We start from the raw sequence: 26220 nt of genomic DNA, 5'->3' as shown, positions 1-26220 counted from the left end.
TAATCCGTGTTTAGGGTCTTTATGGCCCAATAGGCCTTATGTTCTAGCTCGACCGGTAGGTGATGTGATTTTCCATACACAAGCTTAAAGGATGTAGTTCCTATAGGCGTCTTGTAGGATGTTCTATATGTCCATAATGCTTTATTTAATTTAGCTTACCAATCATTTCTAGAGGTAGCAACAGTCTTTTCTAGAATCTGCTTGATCTCTCTGTTAGAAATCTTTACTTGCCCACTTGTTTGTGGATGCTAAGGTGTGGCAACTCGATGTCTTACCCCATATTTGTGTAGGAGTGTCTCAAATATCTTAGATATAGAATGTGATCCTCCATCAGTTACGACTAACCTAGGTACTCCAAATCTAGGGAAAAAATTATTTTAAACATTTTTAGAACTACTTGTGCATCGTTTGCTGGAGACATTATGGCCTCTATCCATTTGGATACATAATCAACGGCTACGAATATATATTTATTTCCTATTGAAGATGGGAACGGACCCATAAAATCTATACCACACACATCAAAGACCTTAACTTCTAATATGTTGTTTAAAGATATTTCATCACGTCTGGAAATGTTTTCGGTGCGTTGGCAACGGTCATAATTTTTGACCATATAATGGACATCGCGTCATATGGTGGGCCAATATAGCCTAGCTTTGAAAATTTTAGCGCATGTCTTTGACTTGCTTGCGCGTCCTCCATAAGGAGAAGAATGACAATGGTTTATAATGCTTTTTATTTCCTCCTCAAGAACGCAACAGAAGAAAAGGCCATCGGCTCTTCTTTTGAAAAAGAGTGGTTCGTCCCAATAAAAATGTTTTAGGTCATGGAAGAATCTTTTATTCTGTTGGTAGGTCATATCAAGAGGTAGAACTTTGGCTGCCAAGTAGTTTAGATAGTCAACGTACCAGGGTACAGTCTTGTGCACTAAGGAATCTTCCTCTTCTATCATGGTATCAACGTCTGAGTATTGAGCTTTAAGATATTCATGGTAGTGATCATAAATCATCCCTTCGATGTCAATTGACACGACCAGTTTATCATAAGTAAAGTCATCGTTTATGGGTACATGGTCTGGTTTTAAATTCTTTAACCTTGAGAGATGGTCAGCTACCGTGTTTTCGGTTCATTTCTTGTCTCGGATTTCCAAATGGAATTTCTATAACAATAAGATCCACCTAAGTAGTCTTGGTTTTGAATCCTTTTTGCTTAGTATATATCTTATAGCGCGCGTGGTTTGCGAGATGATAATTTTTGTTCCTACTAAGTAAGAATGGTATTTATCGATCGCGAAAACTACGGCTAAAAGTTCTTTTTCAGTTGTTGCATAATTCATTTGAGCAGCGTCTAAAGTTATGCTTGCATAATATATGACATTAATTTCTTATCTTTATGTTGTCCTAAGACAACACCAACATCATAGTCACTGGCATCGCACATAATCTCAAACGGTTGACTCCAATCAGGAGGTTGCATAATAGTGGTAAAGATTAATGCACGTTTAAGGATATTAAAAGATTTAAGGCATTTTTCATCGAATATGAGTTCAACATCTTTCATCAGAACATCGGTCAAAGGTTTAGTAATCCTAGAGAAGTCTTTTATAAAGCGTTGGTAAAAAACTGGCGTGTCCAAGAAACCTTCTAACCTCTCTAACCATTTTAGGTGGTTAGAGGTTCTCTATGACTTCTATCTTAGCCTTATCAACATCAATTCCTCTTTCAGACTCTATATATCCTAGGACTATGCCTTCCTTCACCATGAAGTGGCATTTTTCCCAATTTAGTACTAGGTTGACCTCCACGCACCTTTCCATAACTTTTTCTAAGTTAGCTAGGCATCCTTCAAAAGTAGATCCACATACGGAAAAATCATCCATAAAAACTTTCATGATGTTATCTAAGAGTCTGTGAATATTGTTATCATGCATCTCTGGAAGTTTGTGGGAGAATTTCATAGTCCAAATGGAATTCGACGGTGGGCGAAAGTTCCATAAGGACATGTAAAATTTATTTTCTCTTGGTCATCTGGGTGAATCAGAATTTGGAAAAATCCATAGTATCAGTCTAAATAACAAAAATATGAATGTCTATCTAAACATTCAAGAATTTGATCAATGAACAGAAGGGGTAAATGGTCCTTCCGAGTTGCTTTGTTTAGCTTCCTATAGTTTATACATATACACCATCAAGTTCCTATGTTTTTAGCTACAGACTTTCCCTTATCACTTTTTACAACTGTAATACATCCTTTTTTAGGGACAACATGCACTGGGCTAACCCATTGACTATATGAGATTGGATAGATTATTCCAGCTTCTAGCAACTTTAGTACTTATTTCCTTACTACATCGCTCATGATAGGATTGATCCTCCTCTGACGCTCTTTAGAGGTTTTGGAGTCCTCTTCTAGCATAATTGTATGCATGCACACAAAGGGGCTTATCCCTTTTAGATCGGAAATGTTATAACCTAAAGTCACATGATATTTCCTTAATACTGTCAAACGTCTCTTGGTTTATTCATCATTGAGATTGGCACTAACTATGATCGGGTGATCAATTTGTTCGTCAGGAAACTCATATCTTGGATTCTTATGAAAAACCTTAAGTTCTACTGATGGTTGCTTAGGGCTTAGCATTGGATCAGGTGTAAGTTCTAAGAATTCTCTTAGGTCATCATCAATGTATCGACTATGGTATTCATCCTCATCTTTCATTTCTTCGACTGAAAGTTCTACTAATTCTATAATTGGCTGAAGAGGTGCGGATGATAACTCTTTTATGCATTCATCAATGATGTCTACAAAATAACAAGTGTCGTCTATAGCAGGGGTGTTTATAAATTACGAAAGGATAAATTCGATTTTCTCTTCTCTACCTCAAATGTTAACTTCCCTCATTTCACGTCTATTCTCGCACCGGATGTGGTCTTAAAATGATAGGTATATTAGAATCTTCCTTTATATCGATGACTATGAAGTCAATGGGTATATAGAATTGGCCAATGTGAACTAGAATATTTTCTAGAATTCCCATAAGGTACTTAACATAAATATTTTCCAATTAAAGGGACATTCTAATGGGTCTCAAGTCTCCTAGCTTTAGGTTTTTACATATGGAAAGAGGCATCAAACTGACACTAGCTCCGAGATCACATAATGCATTGTCGATAACAAACTTGCCTATTACACAAGGAATAAAAAAACCATCAGTGTCTTTCAATTTAGGTGGCATGTTGTTTTGGATAATGGCATTTCATTCTGTGTTGAGTACAACTATCTCATCATCTTCAAATTTCTTCTTATTCGATAAGATCTCTTTTAGGAACTTAGCATATGAGGGCATTTGAGTAATGACCTTAATGAAAGGTATTGTAACATGAAGTTGTTTTAGAAGCTCGATGAATTACTTAAATTGACCCTGACTCTTGGTTTTAGCTAGTCTTTGAGGGTATGGTATCTTTGGTTTATATGAAGGTGGAGGTACATAAGGTTTCTCTTTATCGATGGCATCCTTATTAGTGATAGTCTCTTCCTCTTCAGTTATTTTTTCTTACTTGACTCCCATCAGTAACCTTTTCATGTTCTTCCTCTACTCCCATATACATCATAAGGTGCTCAACTCTTTGGTCTACTGGTCCATTTAAATTTGTCTCACTTTGTAGTGTGATAACGTTTGCATGTCCCTCAGGATTTAGTTGAGGTTATCTTGGAAATGTGCCAGCTGGAGCAGCAGTGGTTGCTTGTTGCTGGGCAACTTAAGAGATTTGAGTCTTCAACATCTTGTTATGCATAGACATGGCTTCAACCTTATTTGCTAATTGTTTTACTAGCTCGTTGGTATGAACGTTTTGATTCATGAAGTCTTTTGTTCTGCTGGGTTTAGGATGCAATGAAGTTTTCCATCATAAGTTCTAAGTTTGACTTTCTAGAAGAAAGATAAGCTTTAGCATTTCCCTTTTGATAACTTAGAGGGTTTGTAGGTGGAGGGTTTGGCGCAAACAATTCATTATTGTTCTTGTAATAAAAGTTTGGATGATTCCTCCATCCAAGATTATAGGTATTGGAATAAGGATTTCCTTATGCATAATTGACATGGTCTAGTGTAGTTCCAGTCAAGATTTGGCAATTAGTGATCATATGTCATTGGACTCCACAAATTTTGTAGTTTGGGGCTACAATAGCTACAATGGTTGGAGTGGTTATAGTTAAATTGTCGATCTTTTGGGTAAGTGTCTCGACTTTAGCATTTACATGATCAATTCTATTAACTTAGGACATTCCTCTTTTCTGTTGGTTTTTCTCGACTTGAACTCTCTCAGTTCCCCATTGGTAATGATTCTGATCTATGTTTTCAATAAGTTTATAGGCTTCTTCAAAGGGTTTGTTCATTAAGGCTCTGCCAACAGCAAGATCTATGGTCATTCTGGTGTTGTATAGTAAACCATTATAGAAAGTATGAATGATAATCCATTGTTCTAATCTGTGATGAGGACATAGTCTTATCATATGTTTATATCCTTCCCATGCATCAAAAAGTGTTTCTCCTTCGGTTTGTTTAAACATAATTATATGATTCCTTAATACCGGTGTTTGCTTGGTGGAAAATATATGGCTAAGAATACCATTTTGCGTTTATTCCAAGTGGTGATTAAATTCGCGGGTAGATATTGTATCCATGATCTAACTCTATCTCTTAGGGAAAATGGAAAAAAAAACTTAGTCTAATGGGTTATGGATTTGCATCACTACTCTTTAATGTATCTGCATATTATACAAACACTGATAAATGAAGATTTGGGGTCCTTAGTGGGATCTCTAGAGAATCGGTTTTATTGCACAATATGCACCAGAGACGGTTTTAGTTCAAAAGAGTTTGCTTGGATTGTAGGTGGACCAATGCTTCAGCATGGTTCGTCCTGAGACTAAACTAAAAGAGAATAGCGATCCAAAACACACCAGAAATTAAAAAATTTCTCCTTTAGTGATTCTTAGGAAAGGGCATGATCAGTGATATAATCGTTACCTCTTGTGGCGATTGAAACCTTTGATGCAGATCTAAGGAGTGATCACGAACGTTGAATGGTGACAACGCCTCTACTCAGTCCACACGAACGAATTCCTTCAATCTCAGTGCTAGCTGCTACGAATGAAGGCTTTGAGTGAGAGAGAGAGAGAGAGAGAGAGAGAGAGAGAGAGAGAGAGAGAGAGAGAGAGAGAGAGAGAGAGAGAGAGAGAGAAGAGAGAAAGAAAGAGAGAGAAAGAGAGAGAGAGAGAGAGAGAGAGAGAAATGAAATTTCAACTATACATATGCTTCTGCACAAGGGTTCTATTTATAGAACCACTTGTGTGGGCTGCAAGCTAAAAAGCCCACTTAAGTGTATGTGACCCATATCTTATGATATGCCAAAATCACTTAAGCACGTGGTACCTTACCATATTTCGTATCTACTTAAGTATACCGTACCTTACGATGTTCTATAATTAACTTAAGTGCACCGTACCTTACGGTGTTCCTTATTTAATCTATCTCTCATCAATCTCTCCTTTTGTGTGTGACCCTGTAGGTTTTCGCGACATTAGCAATTATATTAAATCACGTATTTAACATAATAAATAGTGAGCGGTATCTAGCAACACATCACTGCTACCCAAGACATGAAAAATGTCATGTGATCTGACAAATCCTTTTGTGATAATACTTATATGTACAATTACCTTTTTGCCCTTATGTCTATATTGAACACAAGGCATAGACCGTGTCATCCTTGTCCAGTTCACTATTGGGACCGTAGACATTTATCCTGTTACGCAGGATGGGAAAATTCTATCTAGGTCACTCATGTCCCTCAGCATGCTTCGTGGAGTACCCGTCAACTGTCTTTATGGTCATCCAGTTACGGACAATGTTTGATTAGCAATAAAGCACTCGACTCTACATCTAGGGTCCATAGTGGTTTCACGTCGAAGGGTGGCATACACCACTATCACCATGAGAATAACTTATGACACTTTGCATAACAATTTATATGGTATTCTCATAGAGGGTCAATCCAGTATAAATATTACTCCTAATATCCATACCTATGTTTAAGACTTGATAACTCCTTATCCATGATCCATGAGATATGATCATCAGTTTATATACATAATAGTCTTAATATTTTAATGTTATCCTACTTCATAACAAAGCTCGACTACAGATACTTTAAGAATAATGTCCTTATGTTTAATGGGATCTCATGATTAAGTCACACTTGATACATTAAACAGACTATCTATTCTATGGACTTTATTAAACAAACATAATAAAGAAAGAGCCTTTTATTATTAATAAATAATTCGATATAAGTACCAAAAGTATTGGCCTCTAGGGGTTACACCAATAATCTCCCACTAGCACTAGAGCTAATCAGGCATACCCCTAATGCCCATAGATCTAGTATGGCCATCATGCTTCTGCTGTGCAAGAGGCTTTGTCAGTGGGTCAATAATATTGTCAAGTTTAGGCACTCTGCATATTTTTCACATCTCCTCTATCTATTATCTCTCGAATTAGGTGATAACGCCTAAGTATGTGTTTGGATCTTTGGTGAGATCTAGGCTCCTTAGCTTGTGCGATAGCACCATTGTTATCACAATATAGACCAATGGGATCCACGATACTAGGAACTATGCCAAGTTCACTAATGAACTTTTTGATCCAAACAGCTTCCTTTGTTGCACTTGAGGCAGCAATATACTCGGCCTTAGTTGTAGAATCAACAATTGTATCTTGCTTTGAACTTTTCCAGCTCACAGTGCCATCGTTTAAGAAAAACACTATAAGACCCCAATTTTGACCCTAAGATCCCTCATGAAATTTCATCATAAGGATTAACATTGGGATCATACCTTGGCATTCTCCTTACCCCTCCTTCATGCGGTTTGTTTTGGGAGAGATCACCAAGCTCTTTGTGATTGTATCATACTTGTATTTTATCATTTCACTAACCAAAATATCAAAAATATGTCTTTGTATTTTCCTAACTCTTTTGTAGGAAGGGCATGATCCCATTGATTCATCAAGTTCACATCTAGGGTTTGAGACCCTCATGAACAAAAAGCACAACCAAGAATTGATCCAAGAATGGTTACAAGCATCATATATGGGTCCCAATGTTCTCTACATGTTATATTGATCAAGTTTTCTTTAAGAGTTTGAGGGTGATTTGCCTTGGAAACCCTAGTTTGACTAGATATCTTGAGTAACTTCTCCAACCAGCTATCTCACCAATTGATCAAATTTCTCAAGGGAGACTTCAAAATTCATCATCTTATGCATATATGACCTACCATGAGCCTAGAAAGTCAAGAGAATTGGAAGTTAGCAAGTTGGTTGATGGTGGTTGGCCAGATGAATTCATCTGATCAAAACTGGGTCTCCCTAGACCTTATCTCCTACAATTTCACCATATGAAAATTATTCCAAGAGAACACTTACTCTAAATGACATTTCAAACAACTTTCATGTTGAGACCTAGATCTAGTTTTTCTTGGAAAATCATTTTCTATGTTGAAACATTATAGGTCATTTTGTCTAAACCCTAATTTGAAAGTCAACTTCCCAAGACCATAACTTGCTCAATTTTTATAAGATGAAATATTTCCAAGTTTCACAATCAAATTCAATGTGTCTACTTCAACGTTTATGTTTGGAGTGTGATCTAATTCAACTTTTTTGAGCATGTGATATGAGGTTACATTATAGGTCACTTTTGACCTATACCATTGATCAAGTGATTTTTCCAAACTTCAAAAATGCATAACTCTATCATTTCAAATCCAAATTACATGAAATTGGTGACCATTTTGAATTAATTTGAAATATCTACAACTTTGATGAATACACTTTTCTCATTTGAAGCTTGCAAAAAAAGTTAAGCAAGGTGGAATATTGAGACATATGGCTTGACACTTAGAAAAATTTTGATATGTCAAAAATTTCCAAACTTCCACCTCAAATTTATTCAAGTTAAAAACTCCAAATGGAAAAGTGTTGAACATGAAAGTTGTTCCTCTTGACCTCACCTTTCCAAAGAGCTTAAATTCCTTCATTTTGGACAAGGAATGCATAGGTTGCGCATGGCATGAACATGGTGTCATCACTTGGCAAGAATCAAACTTCAAATCCTCACACACACTTGCCTTGCAATCCAAGTTGAATTCAGACTATCTCACACTCATTTGTGGACTTATGGCAATGATTTTATGGGCATATACGCGCCCATGCACCCATGCATCATCAATGACCAAATTTGGAAAGTGGATTTCAAGTGTGCAAAAAGTAATGGATTCAGCTATAAATAGAGCCTCATATGCTCAACATTAGATACACATTCGTGCCAGCTTTGATCCTGTAGGTGCTTAATTGGCTGCATTATATGGTAAAACACTAGCTGGTTACTAATGTCTTGACTGATGTCATGACCTGGTATGTATGTGTGACTACATTGTAGGTTAGAATATCTAACTGTACTCTGATGTCTTGACTGAAGTCATGACACACTTGAGTAGTTACTGCAGGATTAGCTAACACAGGATTTATTGAATGTCAAACTGGATGCTGTGACATTCATACCTGTCAGCAGATACTAAGGAATAGAACAGCTGGTGTTCTGTTAGAACTTAGTATTTATTTCCAGTCTGGTTATCAAGGAAAGACCAGACCTGGCATAAGGCCTACTGACTGAATGTCAAACTGGATGTTATGACATTCATCATTGACAGCAGCTACTGAACATTAGACAGAGTGGTGTTCTGCTATACTTCAGCATGTTACTTAGTCTGTTCTTCAAGAGAATAACAGAACTAACTTAAGGCCAAATGTGTAAATGTTAAATTGGACACTTTAACATTTATTAATGTAAGCTGTTACTGTAGTATGGTCATTTTGATCATGTACAGGTCAGCAAAATTGTACAGTCTGTTTTCTGGAAAAACAGACTCAGCATATGGAACTTGATGTCAAGCTGAATGTCGTGACATTCATTCCTGACAGCATATGTTATATTGTAGGTTGTTCAGTTTTCTGTTTCAGCTTTTTCTCAGGCTATTCTTCAGGGATTCAACAGCTGAGAGAAAATCCAGGAAATCAACAACCAAGCTACATTTAATGAACCTAACAAATAGCCTATTTGTTAGTAACCTAAATGTTGAATTTATGGGAACTCGTGTGACCTTAAATTCAGGAGAATACAGGTGCAAAAGCCCAGGTACTGCAATATAAAAGGAAGGCGTTCCTTCATTCAGTTTCAGGGATTTTGAGGCGTGAAGATTTTGTGTGTCCATCATACTTCACTGCTGTATTTTTGTGAGTCTTGTATTAGACGTATCTTGTAAGCCAAGCCATTATCAAGTAGATGATTGTTGTGGCATAGGGTGTTCATTGAGTTGTAAGTGTTGTGTCGCTCAAAGCTTTTAAGCATGAGTGTTGTGTATCTTGATTAAAGCTGTGAAGCCACAATCAAGAGTTGTTTGAAGTGTGACTTCAAATTGTCTTTAATATTGATTAAAGGTAGTAATCACTGAGGTGATTGAGGGGGAGTGAGTAGGAACTCTGATCTTAGTGTAAGATTGAAATTGCATTGGGTAGGGATTAAGTGATAAGTTGTAAACGGGTGAGTTTAGCTTTGAATTGATACTACTAATAGTGGATTTCCTCCCTGGCTTGGTAGCCCCCAGATGTAGGTCATGTTGGACTGAACTGGGTAAACAATTACTTGTGTTATTTACTGCACTTACGTTTAAGTTCTGCATAATTCTTGTCTGTGCAGAATTGGATGTCATAACAACCCGTGTGACATCTAAAGTCTGATAACTAGAATTTCAATTGGCATCAGAGCAGGCACCCTGCCTGTGAATTTCTGGGTGAGATCTAGGGAAGTTACTTTCTAGTACCATGGACAAGGATATAGGACACTCAAATAGACCACCCATGTTGGAAGGCTCTAATTATGATGACTGGAAGCCTCGTATGATAGCCTTCTTAAGGTCTCTAGACAGCAAAGTCTGGAGAGCTGTCAACAAAGGATGGGAACATCCAATGAGGACAGGTGAAGATGGAGTCAGTGTGCAGATTCCTGAAGAAGAGTGGGACAAGGAGCAAGAGGCATTAGCTCTTGGAAATTCCAAGGCCCTAAATGCATTATTCAATGGAATCAGTAAGAACATCTTCAGGCTGGTGCACCACTGTGAACTAGCTAAGGAAGTTTGGGATACTCTCAAGGTAACTCATGAAGGTACTTCCAAGGTGAAGATGTCCAAACTTCAGATGCTGACCACCAAGTTTGAAAATCTGAGGATGAAAGAGGATGAGACTATTCATGACTTTCACATGAATATTCTTGAAATTGCAAACACCTCTGGTGGACTAGGTGAGAAAATGGCTGAAGAGAAACTTGTAAGAAAGATTCTCAGGTCCTTGCCTAAGAGATTTGCTATGAAGGTCACAACCATAGAGGAGGCGCAGGACATCTGCAATATGAAGGTGGATGAGCTCATTGGTTCTCTCCAAACCTTTGAAATGGGCTTGTGTGAGAATGCTGAAAAGAAGAACAAAAGCATAGCTTTTGTTTCTAATGTTGAAGAGGAGTCAGAAGCAGGATATACTGAAGGTGATGAAAGTATATCAAAAGCTTTAGCCATGCTTGGGAGACAGTTCAACAAGTTCGTGAAGAAGATTGATCAAAGAGGGAGACCTAATGTCAAGAACATCCCGTCTGACATCAGGAAAAGATCAACTTCTGAAGAAAAGTTCAACCAAGGCAAGGGAATCCAGTGTCATGGTTGTGAAGGGTATGGACACGTCAGAGCTGAATGTCCTACTTATCTCAAGATGCAAAAGAAGGGGCTAACTATCACATGGTCTGAAGGAGATTCTGAAAGTGAATCTGAAGGAGAATCTGCCAAACATGTCACTGCACTAACCAGTGTTTGTGCCTCTGATGATGAATCAAGTGCAGATGAACTGACCATTGAAGAACTTGCTGCAACCTATAAGAAGCTGTGTACCACCAGTGCAGAAGTGCGTGCACAAGGAGAAAAGCAGAAGAAACTCATCAAGGAACTGGAAGATGAGAGACAGAAGCAACTGTCTGTCATAGAGGGTCTAAATGGTGAGATAGCCATGCTGACCTCCAAGCTGAATCAAATGACTAAATCCATCAGAATGATGAATAAGGGAACTGACACCTTGGAAGAGATTCTAAAGGTGGGACAGCAATCTGGAACCAAATCTGGCCTAGGATTTGGGAAAAGAACCTCAGCTGAACACAAACGCCCAAAGGCTAAAGTTCAGAAGTTCAAGCGGAAGTCAAAGCCAATGTCTCAACATCGAGGAACTAGGATGAATGATCATCAGAAGAGGAAATACCAGGAGTGGAGGTGTCACCAATGTGGTAGGCTTGGTCATATAAAAGCCTTCTGCTACTGGATTCATGGTTTCCCTAACCAAGCCTCACATGTCAGGCCTAAGCATAAACCATATAAGCGATATGTTCCCATCAAGAAGCAACAATGGTATGCTAGGATAGCACACACTGCTCTAAGGGCTTCTACCAGAGAAGACTGGTACTTTGACAGTGGATGCTCAAGACATATGACTGGTATGGAAAATCTACTGGTGGATATTCAACCTCACACTACCAGCTATGTGACCTTTGGTGATGGTGCCAAAGGTAAAATAAAAGGTGTGGGTAAGCTGGACTGCTCTGGAGTTCCAAAATTGAATAATGTGTTGTTAGTAAGAGGACTAACTGCAAACCTCATCAGCATAAGTCAGCTGTGTGATCAAGGGTTTCATGTTCAGTTTACTAAGGAGCTATGCATTGTGACTAATGGTGACAATCAGAAAGTTATGAGAGGAACCAGGTCCAAAGATAACTGTTATCTGTGGGAACCTAAAGTCTCTAACTTTTCAACAATATGCTCCTCAACCAAGGAAGAACAGGAGGTGAAGGTGTGGCATAGACGTCTTGGACATCTCCACTTACGGGGAATGAAGAAGATTATATCCAAGGAAGCAGTCAGAGGGATCCCAAAGCTGCTCATTGATGAAGGAAGAATCTGTGGTGAATGCCAGGTGGGCAAGCAAACCAAGATGTCACATCCGAAGCTGGGACATCCCACAACCTCCAGAGTTCTGAAACTGCTGCACATGGATTTAATGGGACCCATGCAGGTTGAAAGCCTTGGTGGGAAGAAATATTCCTACGTGGTGGTTGATGACCATTCCAGATACACGTGGATAAGCTTCATCAGAGAGAAGTCAGATACGTTTGATGTCTTCAAAGACCTGTGCATAAGACTTCAAAGGGAAAAGGACAGTTGTGTGGTCCGGATTAGAAGTGATCATGGTACGAAGTTCAAGAATTCCAAGTTTGATGATTTTTGCTCTTCTGAAGGAATAAGTCATGAGTTCTCCTCCCCTATAACCCCTCAGCAGAATGGAATAGTTGAGAGAAAAAATAGAACTATTCAAGAATCTGCCAGGGTAATGATTCATGCAAAGAAGGTCCCCATGCACTTTTGGGCTGAAGCAATGAATACCGCGTGCTATGTTCACAACAGAGTCACCTTGAGAAAAGGAACCTCCTCCACTCTGTATGAAATATGGAAAGGCAGAAAACCCACTGTGAAGTACTTTCATATCTTTGGAAGTAAATGTTACATTCTCACAGATCGTGAACAGAGAAGGAAGCTAGATCCCAAAAGTGATGAGGGCATATTTCTGGGATACTCCACTAACAGCAGAGCCTACAGAGTGTTCAACTACAGGACCAATGTCCTGATGGAATCCATAAATGTTATTGTGGACGATAAAGAGGAAGGAACCGATGTCATGGAGGATGTTGAAACATTCCTTGACAGTTCAACTGACTTTCCAGTCAAGTCTGAAGAAGTAGAGGAACCTCCTCCTGAATGTGAGGCAGATGCAACCACCAAAGTGCCATCTATCAGAATTCAGAAAGACCACCCTAAGGATCTTATCATAGGGGATCCCAATAGTGGTGTGACTACCAGGTCACGGGGAATAAGCTCAAATTCCTACTTTGTATCCAAGGTTGAACCAAAGAACGTGAAAGAAGCCCTGACTGACGAATACAAGATCATTGCCATGCAAGAGGAACTTGAGCAGTTCAAAAGGAATGAAGTATGGGAGCTAGTTCCAAGGCCTGAAGGGACCAACATCATTGGTACCAAGTGGATCTACAAAAACAAATCTGATGAGAAAGGAGTAATTACTAGGAATAAAGCAAGACTAGTAGCTCAAGGATACACTCAAGTTGAAGGGGTAGATTTTGATGAGACATTTGCTCCTGTGGCTAGGCTTGAGTCCATCAGATTGCTGTTAGGGGTAGCATGCATCCTGAAGTTTAAACTATTCCAAATGGATGTGAAGAGTGCATTCTTGAATGGCTACTTGAATGAAGAAGTCTTTGTGGAACAACCTAAAGGGTTCTGTGATCCCAACCAACCTAAGCATGTATACAAGTTGAGGAAAGCCTTGTATGGGTTGAAACAAGCACCTAGAGCATGGGTATGAAAGGTTGACCGAATTTCTGACCTCAAATGGATACAGAAAAGGTGGAATAGACAAAACCTTATTTGTGAGGGATGAAGACGGCAAAATCATGATTGCTCAAATCTATGTGGATGATATAGTCTTTGGTGGAATGTCAGAACAAATGGTTCAACAATTTGTTCACCAGATGCAATCCGAGTTTGAAATGAGTCTAGTTGGAGAACTGACCTATTTCCTTGGAATGCAAGTAAACCAAATGGAGGACTCTATGTTTCTCTCCCAAAGCAAGTATGCCAAGAACATAGTTAAGAAGTTTGGTATGGATAATGCTAGGCACAAGAGGACTCCTGCGCCTACTCATCTGAAGTTAACCAAAGATGAAGGAGGGCCTGGTGTTGATCAATGCTTGTATAGAAGCATGATAGGAAGCCTACTTTACCTAACTGCAAGTAGACCTGACATTTCTTATGCAGTTGGAGTTTGTGCTAGATACCAAGCAGAGCCTATGGTGAGCCACTTGAATCAAGTCAAAAGGATTCTCAAGTACATCAATGGGACTTGTGACTATGGGATGCTGTATTCACATGGGTCTGATCATGTCCTATCTGGGTACTGTGATGTTGACTGGGCTGGGAGTGCTGATGACAGAAAAAGCACATCAGGTGGATGTTTCTTCTTAGGAGATAATCCCATATCTTGGTTCAGCAAGAAGCAGAATTGTGTTTCTCTGTCCACTGCAGAGGCTGAATACATAGCTGCTGGAAGCAGTTGTTCCCAACTGGTTTGGATGAAACAGATGCTCACTGAGTACAATGTCACTCAAAATGTCATGACATTGTTCTGTGATAATCTCAGTGCCATCAATATCTCCAAGAATCCCATCCAACACAGCAGGAACAAACATATTGACATTAGGCACCACTTCATCAGAGATCTGGTGGAAGACAAGGTGATCACTTTGGAACATGTAGCCACGGACCTTCAACTGGCTGACATATTTACAAAGGCTCTGGATGCTACTCAGTTTGAAAACTTAAGGAGCAAACTGGGAATATGTCTCTCTGAGACCTTATACCAACCACTGATGTTTGGGATGTATTGTTTAATATCTCTGCCTATTAAACAATTGGTACTATGCTCTGATTGGTCAACAGATCACAGCTATGCTACTTGCAACAAGTGTGGCTACAAGAGGGTAAGGAGACACCCTACCGTGAGAAGGCCAATGTACCTACAGGAGTTCAAGGATGCTGTTCATGCAGGAGTGGTTCTGGATGTCAGAAACAAAATCATGGCATCTGATATGGTGGTACCTACTGTAAAGCAAAAGTGGGTGATTACTTGATCAAAGCTGTGAAGCAAGATCAAGTGGATGCTAACTTGGTTGAAACTGTGGCGTAAAACCAAGTCTGTAACTCTGTCATTGTTCTCTGGTTTTGTTGTTGGCTTTGGCAACATTTTTGACAAAAAGGGGGAGTAATAACCACCCCTGACAAACAGAGTGGGTCTCTACAACAGACTCTCGTGACAGATTCCCTCCCCTGCAGCTGCTGTGTGTTGAAGTTTAGATTTTAGATTTAACTTCTGTATGTGTGCTGCTTTGTGAAGTTTTTTTATTTAACTTCCATGTGTGTGAGTGTGCTGCCACTCTGAGTGTATTAGCTAGGCTTATTTCCTGCTAGGTGTGTGATTCCGCTGCTATGAACTCTGTTATGGGGATCAAAGTGTTTTAGCCAAAAATTTGCCAAAGGGGGAGTTTGTAGGTGCTTAATTGGCTGCATTATATGGTAAAACACTAGCTGGTTACTAATGTCTTGATTGATGTCATGACATGGTATGTATGTGTGACTACATTGTAGGTTAGAATATCTAACTGTACTCTGATGTCTTGACTGAAGTCATGACACACTTGAGTAGTTACTGCAGGATTAGCTAACACATGATTTATTGAATGTCAAACTGGATGCTGTGACATTCATACCTGTCAGCAGATACTAAGGAATAGAACAGCTGGTGTTCTGTTAGAACTTAGTATTTATTTCCAGTCTGGTTATCAAGGAAAGACCAGGCCTGGCATAAGGCCTACTGACTGAATGTCAAACTGGATGTTATGACATTCATCATTGACAGCAGCTACTGAACATTAGACAGAGTGGTGTTCTGCTATACTTCAGCATGTTACTTAGTCTGTTCTTCAAGAGAATAACAGAACTAACTTAAGGCCAAATGTGTAAATGTTAAATTGGACACTTTAACATTTATTAATGTAAGTTGTTATTGTAGTATGGTCATTTTGATCATGTACAGGTCAGCAAAATTGTACAGTCTGTTTTCTGGAAAAACAGACTCAGCATATGGAACTTGATGTCAAGCTGAATGTCGTGACATTCATTCCTGCACTACAACAAACAAGACCTTAGACAGCGCTTTTTTTAGCCTTAGACAGCGCTTTAAAGCGCTGTCTAAACCTCCGCTGCTAAAGGTTTAGACAACGCTTTTTTAAATCTTAAAAGCGCTGTCTAAGCCCCCCCCCCCCCTTAGACAGCGCTTTGGCCAAAAGCGCTTTATAAGACCCTCTTATTTTAAATTTTTTAGGTATACCTTAGACAGCGGTTTTGAAAAGCGCTGTCTAAGCCCCACCCCCTTAGACAGCGCTTTGGCCAAAAGCGCTTTCTAAGACCCTCATATTTTAATTTTTTTAGGTATACCTTAGACAGCGCTTTTCAAAAAGCGTTGTCTAAGCCCCCCCTTAGACAGCGCTTTTGCCTAAAGCGCTTTCTAATCCCCCCCTTAGACAGCGCTTTTTACAAAAGCGCTGTCTAAGGTATACGAAAATTTCACTTAAGATTATTCCATTGCTCTATGTGTTTATAAGACGACACTAAAACATAGCAATAATTCCATTGCTAACACATAACTTACTTGGCCTCCTGTAAGAACTGCGAGATCCTGGAGACCAGATTTCCGGTTTTCACCAAAACCAGGGGCTTTGATCGCACATACCTAATATAATGAGGGTAAGAAACATTTAAGATAAGCTAAACTATGAAACAAATATCTAAGTTACCTTAAGAACAGAAAAGTAAATCTACATATAAGAAAAACAAACCTTAATTCCAGCACGAAGCTTATTTAGAATAAGAGTTGCAAGAGCATCACTTTCCACATCCTCGGCAACAATTAATAAAGGTCTTTGTTTCTGTTGATGAGGAAGTGTAAGTTAGTATAATATCAATATTTTACAATTACAACTCAATGCAAAGTGATGTGAATAGCACTGCCCACCTTCAAAGCTAATTCTAATACTTTAACTATAGAATTATACTTGAGATTTTCTTCTCATGGATTATAATGAGGGGATCCTCAAGCTCCTGTTGAAACAAATAGATGTCGAGGTTAGTCATGATAAATAAGCATAAAGCCTCATGCCAATTTCACTTTAGAAAGCATATAGTTGTTGTCAATACAGGATAAAATTTTAGAAATGTGTTGAAAAATTTATAATTGATTTGTTTATACTTTACATGTATGCTTAAAAGTAATAAACCAAAGATAAGATTGAGAGGTTAGAACATGTTAAGAAAAAAAAGAAACAGTTGGAAAATAGCCTACACGTTAAAAACAAGCTACAAATCCAATCCAGAAAACAGATATATGTATAACAGAGCAAAAATGGAAGACAGAGTGGGACTAACAAGCTTGATAGAAAGTATTATATGCAAATACTTCTAATGATGCTGTGTAGAGGCAATGATATAGAACATACACATTTCTGGTTCTTCTGGTTTGTAATGAAATACGGAGAAATATAGCCTCTGTCAAGCTTCATTCCTTCAACAACTTCCAACTCATTGAGCAATGTCTTGCCATCCTGAAACAGCTCAAAAGTTATATCCCAGCATATCACAAAGTGCATGGCATACATGCCGAAGTATGAACCCCATTGGAGGATAAAGGGGAAAAAGGAAAGGCACAATAAAAACACTGCATGAATAACAATATGCTCCCAAATCCATAAAACAAATAAAACCTAGATAAATGATTATTTATGCACGATGAGCATATAACAACTTACTGCAATTGTGATTACACCTTCTTTGCCAACTTTCTCCATGGCCTTTGCAATTAACTCACCAATTTCTCTCTCTCCATTGGCAGATATTGTCCCAACCTATCATTGCAATAATAAAAATACAAAAGTGCTATTATTAGCTCCACTTTCTCCACTTTCTCCACTTTCTCCACTTTCTTGGAATATGCTTATTATTAGCTCTAAATATTTGATATACTGACCTGAGCTATTTATTCCGAAGTGCTAATCATCCGTGCTCTGCTTTTCAAGCTTGTTACGACAGCATCAACAGCCATATTTATACCTCGCCTCAAGTCCATTGCATTCATTCCAGCTGCAACTGATTTGCACCCTTCCGCAAATATTGCCCGGGTAAGAACTGTAGCACAAGTGGTTCCTGCCAAAATTTAGACCATTCAACATCAGCTTGTCCAATGTGACAGTATTTAAATTTAATTTCTAACAATTATAAAACTGAATCAATGCTGAGGAACAACTAAAAAGTATAATCTATCATGGATATAACAGCTTACCATCACCAGCAACATCATTGGTAGCATTTGCAACCTGCTTTACAAGACTGGCACCAATATTCTTGACTTTATCCTTGAACTCAATGCTCTTAGCAACAGTGACTCCGTCTTTAGTCACTTTAGGGGCACCAAAACTTTGCTCAATCACAACATTACGTCCCTACAAACACGTAAAGCCTAACTTTAAGAATCACAATCAGCACCAAATAAATAATGGGTCAATATTGTATAACATGATATCTATTATCTTCCATTGCTACAAACAAAACTAGTGCTTAATGAATAAATGTGTGTGATGATTGAATCAAAGGAAGATTTGCTTAGTTACCTTGGGACCCATGGTTACTTTAACTGCCTCAGCAAGCTCTTCAACACCCTTAAGCATCAAAGCACGAGCATCAACGCCAAACTTGATCTCTTTCGCCGCATAATTTCTGCTCCATGCCACCCTACTTCCAATCTATCCAACACAAACAAAACAAAAAACAGATATTAAGGATTAAAGGGATAAAATCACAAAAAAAAAATCAACAGAAAAAAATAACAAATGCTATTAAATAACAGTGTTTCACCTGATGAGTGCTGGTCCTAGCAATTCTGCATCGAAAAGAACAATAATTTAACAGTCAGAATCATCCAAAATAATTGGAAATTCAATCAGAGAGTATGCACAAGTAGTAAATCATGAATCAACGTGGCAGGATCCATCATAATACACAATGCCATTGATGACTTACCTAGCTTTGGAGGCAAGGGAGGTTTGAACTATGAAAATTAAGCAGTGGAGAAATTGCAGAAAGAGTTAAGAAATGAAGAACAATGCAGAGTTATTTCTCAACATTCTCCGAATGTTGTTAAAATAATACCTAGATTTCAAATCATTATGAAAATAATACCTCAAGCTATATAAAATTTTCCGAATGTTGTTAATAAAAGACAACATTCATAGTTCATTACAGCTTAAACACCAAGTCAAGTACTAAACTAAAAACAAATAACAACACAAAATACTCATAAAGAAGCAAGTTTACCCTTTACTTCACTCTCATCTTCCAAATCACCATCACCAACAAGATTACTTTCAATATCACTCTGCTTAGTCACCACCACCGCATCCCGTTGTTGCGAACCATTCCCAGTAACCGATTGCTGATAAAGAACTCCCCCAATTATAGTAAAAAGCAAACAAACCAGACCAGCAGGACTAGCATGCTTATCCCAAATCGTCACATTAATAGCCACCGTGAGAAACTTATTCACAACCCCAGTAACCGTAAAAGCAGTAGCCGAAACCGCTTTTCTCGCAGCAAATCCAAAGAAACTGATAAGCAAACCAAACACACAAGACAAAGAAACCGCAAGAAACGCATTCATCTCAAACAAACTCCCGGTACTCGAATTAATCGCATTCGAAACCTCAAAATTCTCTCCAGTTAGAAACCAAATAAGCAAAAGCCCATGAATAAGCGGTAAGAGTAAAACCCGAATCGGTAGCAACATAACCAACGGCACCAGCAAGAATAACAACAAGCGAGAAAAAAGTAAGGTTAGAAGGCGAAGGTTGACCTCGAAAAGCGGTATCAGCGAGAGCAACAAGAAGAGGGGTAAGAGATCTGAAAACAATGAAGGTATCAACGTTAGCGTGACGGAGTAGATTCGTGTTGGTGAAGATAGCGAGGAAGAAAATGAGTGCGGCAGGGAAGAATTTCTTGGCGATCGGAATGGTGAAAGGATCGTGATGAAGAAACCCTAATTTTCCGAAAAGGTAAACGCCGAGAGCTGAAGTGAGGTACTGTAAAGCGGTTAAGAGACCAGGGTAGTTGAATTGAGTGATGGCGTATTTGTTGATTATCGCTAACAAGCTTGAACAGAGAGCGCAACCTATTACCAAACCGCTTGTGGCGTAGTGCGGTGGCTTGGTTGATGATGACATTGTTGCGGTTTTTTTTGAAGGATTCAACAATGGTGTGAATTGGTTGGGATTTTTTTTATGGTGTTTGAAAATGAAGTGGATCACCGACACTAGAGAAAAATGGGGTTTTTAGGGTTGATTGGATTGGAGGAAATTGGTGTTTGTGTGTGTGTGTCAGTGAAGTGTAAATTGGGAGCAGAATGAGTAGAGGAAAAATAAAGAGGGAAAGAGGACAGCGCTTTTGGTTTTAATTTTTTTTTTTAATTTAAAGACTTTAGACAGCGCTTTATCAAAAGCGCTGACTAAGGTCTATATTTAAAAGCGCTTTCTAAAAGCGCTGTCTAAGGGGGGTCTTAGACAGCGCTTTTAGAAAGCGCTGTCTAAGACCCCCCCTTAGACAGCGCTTTCATTATTTTTTTGGAACATTTTCCGTGTTTTATTTTAATTTTAACCTTAGACAGCGCTTTCTTTTAAAAGCGCTGTCTAAGATGCGCTGTTAAAAGTCATTTTTGGCGTAGTGCTGACAGCATATGTTATATTGTAGGTTGTTCAGTTTTCTGTTTCAGCTTTTTCTCAGGCTATTCTTCAGGGATTCAACAGCTGAGAGAAAATCCAGGAAATCAACAACCAAGCTACATTTAATGAACCTAACAAATAGCCTATTTGTTAGTAACCTAAATGTTGAATTTATGGGAACTCGCGTGACCTTAAATTCAGGAGAATACAGGTGCAAAAGCCCAGGTACTGCAATATAAAAGGAAGGCGTTCCTTCATTCAGTTTTAGGGATTTTGAGGCGTGAAGATTTTGTGTGTCCATCATACTTCACTGCTGTATTTTTGTGAGTCTTGTATTAGACGTATCTTGTAAGCCAAGCCATTATCAAGTAGATGATTGCTGTGGCATAGGGTGTTCATTGAGTTGTAAGTGTTGTGTCGCTCAAAGCTTTTAAGCATGAGTGATGTGTATCTTGATTAAAGCTGTGAAGCACAATCAAGAGTTGTTTGAAGTGTGACTTCAAATTGTCTTTAATATTGATTAAAGGTAGTAATCACTGAGGTGATTGAGGGGGAGTGAGTAGGAACTCTGATCTTAGTGTAAGATTGAAATTGAATTGGGTAGGGATTAAGTGATAAGTTGTAAACGAGTGAGTTTAGCTTTGAATTGATACTACTAATAGTGGATTTCCTCCCTGGCTTGGTAGCTCCCAGATGTAGGTCATGTTGGACTGAACTAGGTAAACAATTACTTGTGTTATTTACTGCACTTACGTTTAAGCTCTGCATAATTCCTGTCTGTGCAGAATTGGATGTCATAACAACCCGTGTGACATCTAAAGTTTGATAACTAGAATTTCAGATCCCCTACCTCTAACCCTCACATTGCAAAGGATAATCCTAAGAAATTCATTTGAATTTGAGGTTGAATTTCCATTGTTTTGAAATTCAAATCTCCAGGGATCCACAACCTTTTGAGTATTCAATCCTTCTTCTGCAAGCATTTGGAGTGAGATCAAGCACGAGCAAGAGCAAGATCAGTTGAATCCATACCTCCATTGAAGGTATTTTCCAGAAATTTTGATCTTTTCAATTCTCTCAAATTCTTGCTCAATTCTATTGATTCTTTGGTTGTCTGAAGTCCTACCAATGTAGGCAAGAAGATTGAGTTGCTTTGAGACCAAATCGAAGCAACTCAGTTCATGTACCTCAAATTTCAACTCCATGTATCTCTCAATATATTGGAGTTAGAGTGAATTAAGGCTAGATTCGAACTCAGTGCCATTTTTACTTTGAAATCATGTCCTTGTTTTTAATTTTGGTGATGGTTATGACTGAACCAGTCCGACGAGGTTCTCCGGAGAAGACAACTGGTCCTTGGTCGCCGAAGGTGTGCTGGATGGTTCTGAGCCATAGGATCCTTTTAAAATGATTTAATCTTGTGCGTTCCTTTTGAATACCATGCATGTTGAGCGCTGACTTGAGTGCACGGTGGAACACGTGTTTTGATCCACTTGATTTGCCACCTCAATTAATGAGGGAGATCAAGTGGTCCACGTTTTTTTCTTATATTTTAATTTTTATTTTTATTGCTTTATTTTCCATAATTCATATTAAATTTAATATTGATCCAAAAAATATGGGACTTTCACCAAAAAAATTTAGATATTTTTCTCTTTCATATTCTGAATTAAAATCATTTTTTGGATCATTATTAATATTTTTTATGAATTAATTGATTTTGCATTTGTTTTTAATTGTTTAAAAATATTTTTAAATGTCCAAAAATTATGAAATTTTTCTCCAAGGTCCTTTGACCTTGTTTGACCTATGATAAATCTCATGGCCATTTCTTTGGTGTTTTGATGAGATTTTAGGAATTTGACAAACCATATTTAATTTAAATGCACTATTTTAGTATTTTTAATTTGAATAAATGCTAAATAAATTTGTTGACCAATTGGGATGACTTGTTTATGTTTGACTCTTGTTGTTGGGCCTTGGTCAAGGTTGATTTGACTTTGTCAACTTAATATCATTGGATTTAGGGGATTGATGGAATGTACATTCCATCTTTCAAAATGAATGAATGATATTAATTTGGTAAAAGTCCTCCTTTGACCAATTTGTGATTTCATTCATTCCCCTCCCACTTCATCTTATTCCTCTTCTTCATTCATTCATTCCTTTTGGCCTATGATATCTCAAAATTCTAAGGCTGGTTGATTGAAAAATTAACATGAGTATGGATGAGATTAGGCCATACCTTTTGCATATTCTTTTTGTGTGTGGTATATTTCATGAGTATAGTTCATAATACTATGTCTCTAACATGCATTAACACCAAAATTCTATTGCCCGATCTCAAATAGTTGTGATTTCTACATAAGTCCAATTACGATTGCTTAACGTAGCACTAAATTTGTGACATAAAAGGCATAAGCATTCTAGTTAGTGAGATTGTAAGCCTCCCCTCTTTCATGGTATTATGTGGAAACTTGGCCTTTTTTCCTTCCTTTGGAAGACATCTTGGTTCAAGGATCCATGCTTGTGATAAGTGGGTTGAGTGTTCTCCAAAGAATGACTTCAATTAAAAAGCAAAAGCAAAGCAATACTAACTACTAACTTTTAATTTCAAGCCTTTACTTTAATGCAATTTACTTTTAGCACTTTATTTCATTTGCCATTGTTCATATCATTCTAATTGTTTATGTTAATGCAATTTTCACTTTGTCCACTGGGACCATATTGTGTGATATATTTTGTTTGTGTATACTTTGCTTGTTTGTGTGGTCTTTGACCATTAATGTACATAATAACAACAAAAACCCTAAAAAACTTTTGAGTGGACTGTTGGCTTGATCTTGGATAAATGGACTTAGAATCTAGGCAACCTTCCTATACTAAAGGACTTGGCCAATGCCAACTTATTGAGAAACCAAGTGCTTGCAATTTGAAACTTCATCTGATACATCATTCAAGATATCTCTAAGTTCATCTGCAACATGATCATTGTGAAGTTGTTATTTTGAACCCGTGACTTGTGGAATTCATCTGTTACATGGGCTATTTTGGAGAAGATCATGGAATGGATAAGCTTGGATGTGGCCATCTTTATTTGATGCCTTGCTCTTCAAGATAATATAATTGTGCATTTGTGTGTTGCTTGATTCTAAAAAAGTTCAAGGGAATTCTGGGTTTCTATTGACATTCTTGTCTATTGGATTGCTACCCATTTGGTCAGATCTTTTCAACTCTACACTTTTAAATTTTGTACATAGGGTAGTCTCTTCATCTTCTTCCCATTTTTTTAATTTCAAAATCTCTCCCTCCATTTTTCAAAATCTTCTTTGTGTGAACTATTTTTGTTCTAAACTTTGACCACTTTGCAAAAAAAGCTAGAAACTTTGGCCTTATGCCATTGCATTTTAAACTTCTTTTCTTAAATCAAACTTGTAAATAAACTTAACTATACTTGACCTAAACTTTCAAAAAAATCCAAAAAGAACTAACTCATTCAAACCATTTTAGGCCTTTGCGCCTTTCAAACTTAAATTTTGTTAAAAGCAATGCATCCACTTTGAAATTTGTATCACGAACTACGAGGTTTTGATCCCTTATTTTTATGTTGGTACGTAGGCACAAGACTAAAGGTCTTGTCAAACACAAAAATATAATTAATGAATTCTTTTCTCATCCCTCCATTCTATTTGTTTGTAAACATCATTTTTGTATCCAATACATATTCACACAAAAAAGGCTCCCTAGGAGTACCTAGCACACTTTGGGTGCTAACACCTTCCCTCTGTGTAACCAACCCCCTTACTTATAATCTCTGACATTTTATTAGTTTTGATTTGAAAACTTCTTACTTTTTGGGTTTTGTTCGTACTTTTTCCCTTTTCCTTTGGAAACAATAAAAGCGTGGTGGCGACTCTTGTTGTTTGATCTCTAGCTTGTCAATATCTTGATGATCATGAATTTACCGCTACAAACACATAACCAGATTGCGATCTAAATTCATCCTTATCTGTCTGGAAGCTAGCATCGGTGTATCCAACTATAACAAGCTCTTCCTGACCTCCATATATCAAGAATGAATCCTTAGTCTTTCTCAAATACTTAAGGATATTCTTGACAGCTACCCAATGAGCATCACCAGGATTAGACTGGTACCTACTCGTTGTACTTAAAGCATACGAGACATCTGATCAAGTACATAACATGGCATACATGATAGATCATATTGCATATGCATATGGAATCTTATTCATGCGATCCCTTTCTTCCTTAGTTGAATGGGATTATGTTTTTGATAGACATATGCCATGTTGCATAGGTATGAATCCTTTCTTGGAATCATGCATATTAAAGCGTCTCAGCACTTTGTCTATGTATGTACTCTGACTTAGGCCAAGCAGTTTTTAAGATCTATCTCTATAGATCCTGATTCCTAATATATAGGCTGTTTCACCCAGGTCCTCCATAGAAAAGCATTTCCCCAACCAAGATTTTACTTGTTGTAGGGTAGGGACATCGTTTCCAATGAGTAATATGTCATCTACATATAATACCAGGAAGACGATCATGCTCCTACTAACCTTCTTGTAGACACAAGGCTCATCTTCGTTCTTGATGAATCCGTATTGTTTTACTATTTCATCAAAACGAAGATTCCAGCTTCTGGAAGCTTGCTTTAATCCATAGATGGATCTTTGTAACTTACATATCTTTGGGGCTTCTTCTGGTATGCCAAATCCTTCAGGATATGTCATATACACATCCTCAAGAAGATTCGCATTAAGGAAAGCAGTTTTGACATCCATCTGCCATATTTCATAATCATGATATACAACGATAGCAAGTAAAATCTGAACAGATTTAAGCATTACAACTGGTGAAAAAGATTCATCATAGTCAACCCCATGAATTTGTTTATATCCTTTTGCAACTAGTCTTTCCTTATAGGTATGTACCTTACCATCTATGTCAGACTTCTTTTTGAAGACCCGCTTGCATCCTATAGGGTTAACTCCTACAAGAGGCTCTACCAAGGTCCAAACCTGGTTTGTGTACATGGAATCCATTTCAGATTTCATGGCTTCTAGCCACTTCTCAGACTCGGGACCAGTTATGGCCTCTTTGTAGGTCACAGGCTCATCTTGATCCATGACTAATACATTACCTTGATCAGTTATGAGATATCCATATCTCTCAGGTAGGTGACGTATCCTGCTTGACCTACGATGGTCTTGTTCTACTTGAGCAGGTTGCTCTTCCACAACTACTTGTGTTTCCAGCTCTAATTCCTCCATAGGTGTATCAATGCTTTGTGATTCTTGAATTCATTCAAGCTCTACTTTCCCCCCACTAGAAATAAAATCCTTTTCTAGGAAAACTCCAGTTCGAGCGACAAACAATTTGCCCTCAGAAGGATTGTAGAAGTAATATCCTATTGTTTCTTTAGGATATCCCACAAATAAGCATTTGTCAGATTTGGGCTCAAGCTTAGTTGAAATTTGTCATTTCACATAAGCTTCGCAACCCCAAATCTTCATGTAAGACATATATGGTTTCTTACCACTCAATATCTCATATGGTATCTTCTCAACCTTTTTGGATGGAACACGGTTAAGTGTGT

At 38.0% G+C, this 26220-nt stretch overlaps 1 non-coding gene and 2 pseudogenes across 1 annotated transcript; 1 reads left to right on the top strand and 2 right to left on the bottom strand.

Moving 5' to 3' along the window:
- Positions 1–4483: 4483 nt before the first annotated feature.
- On the top strand, positions 4484–4591 carry LOC127134132 (small nucleolar RNA R71). Its single transcript, XR_007807899.1, has one exon. It is a non-coding gene; the product is annotated as a small nucleolar RNA R71 (small nucleolar RNA).
- Positions 4592–16427: 11836 nt separating this feature from the next.
- Positions 16428–18898, bottom strand: LOC127131693 (chaperonin CPN60-2, mitochondrial-like; annotated as a pseudogene).
- Positions 18899–19056: 158 nt separating this feature from the next.
- LOC127129396 (GDP-fucose transporter 1-like) lies at positions 19057–20105 on the bottom strand (annotated as a pseudogene).
- Positions 20106–26220: the final 6115 nt, after the last annotated feature.

Source organism: Lathyrus oleraceus, chromosome 3, assembly GCF_024323335.1.
Source record: "Lathyrus oleraceus cultivar Zhongwan6 chromosome 3, CAAS_Psat_ZW6_1.0, whole genome shotgun sequence".
NCBI lineage: Eukaryota > Viridiplantae > Streptophyta > Magnoliopsida > Fabales > Fabaceae > Lathyrus > Lathyrus oleraceus.
Note: the sequence above shows the minus strand (reverse complement) of the source record. Positions and strands in the feature narration are given on the sequence as shown.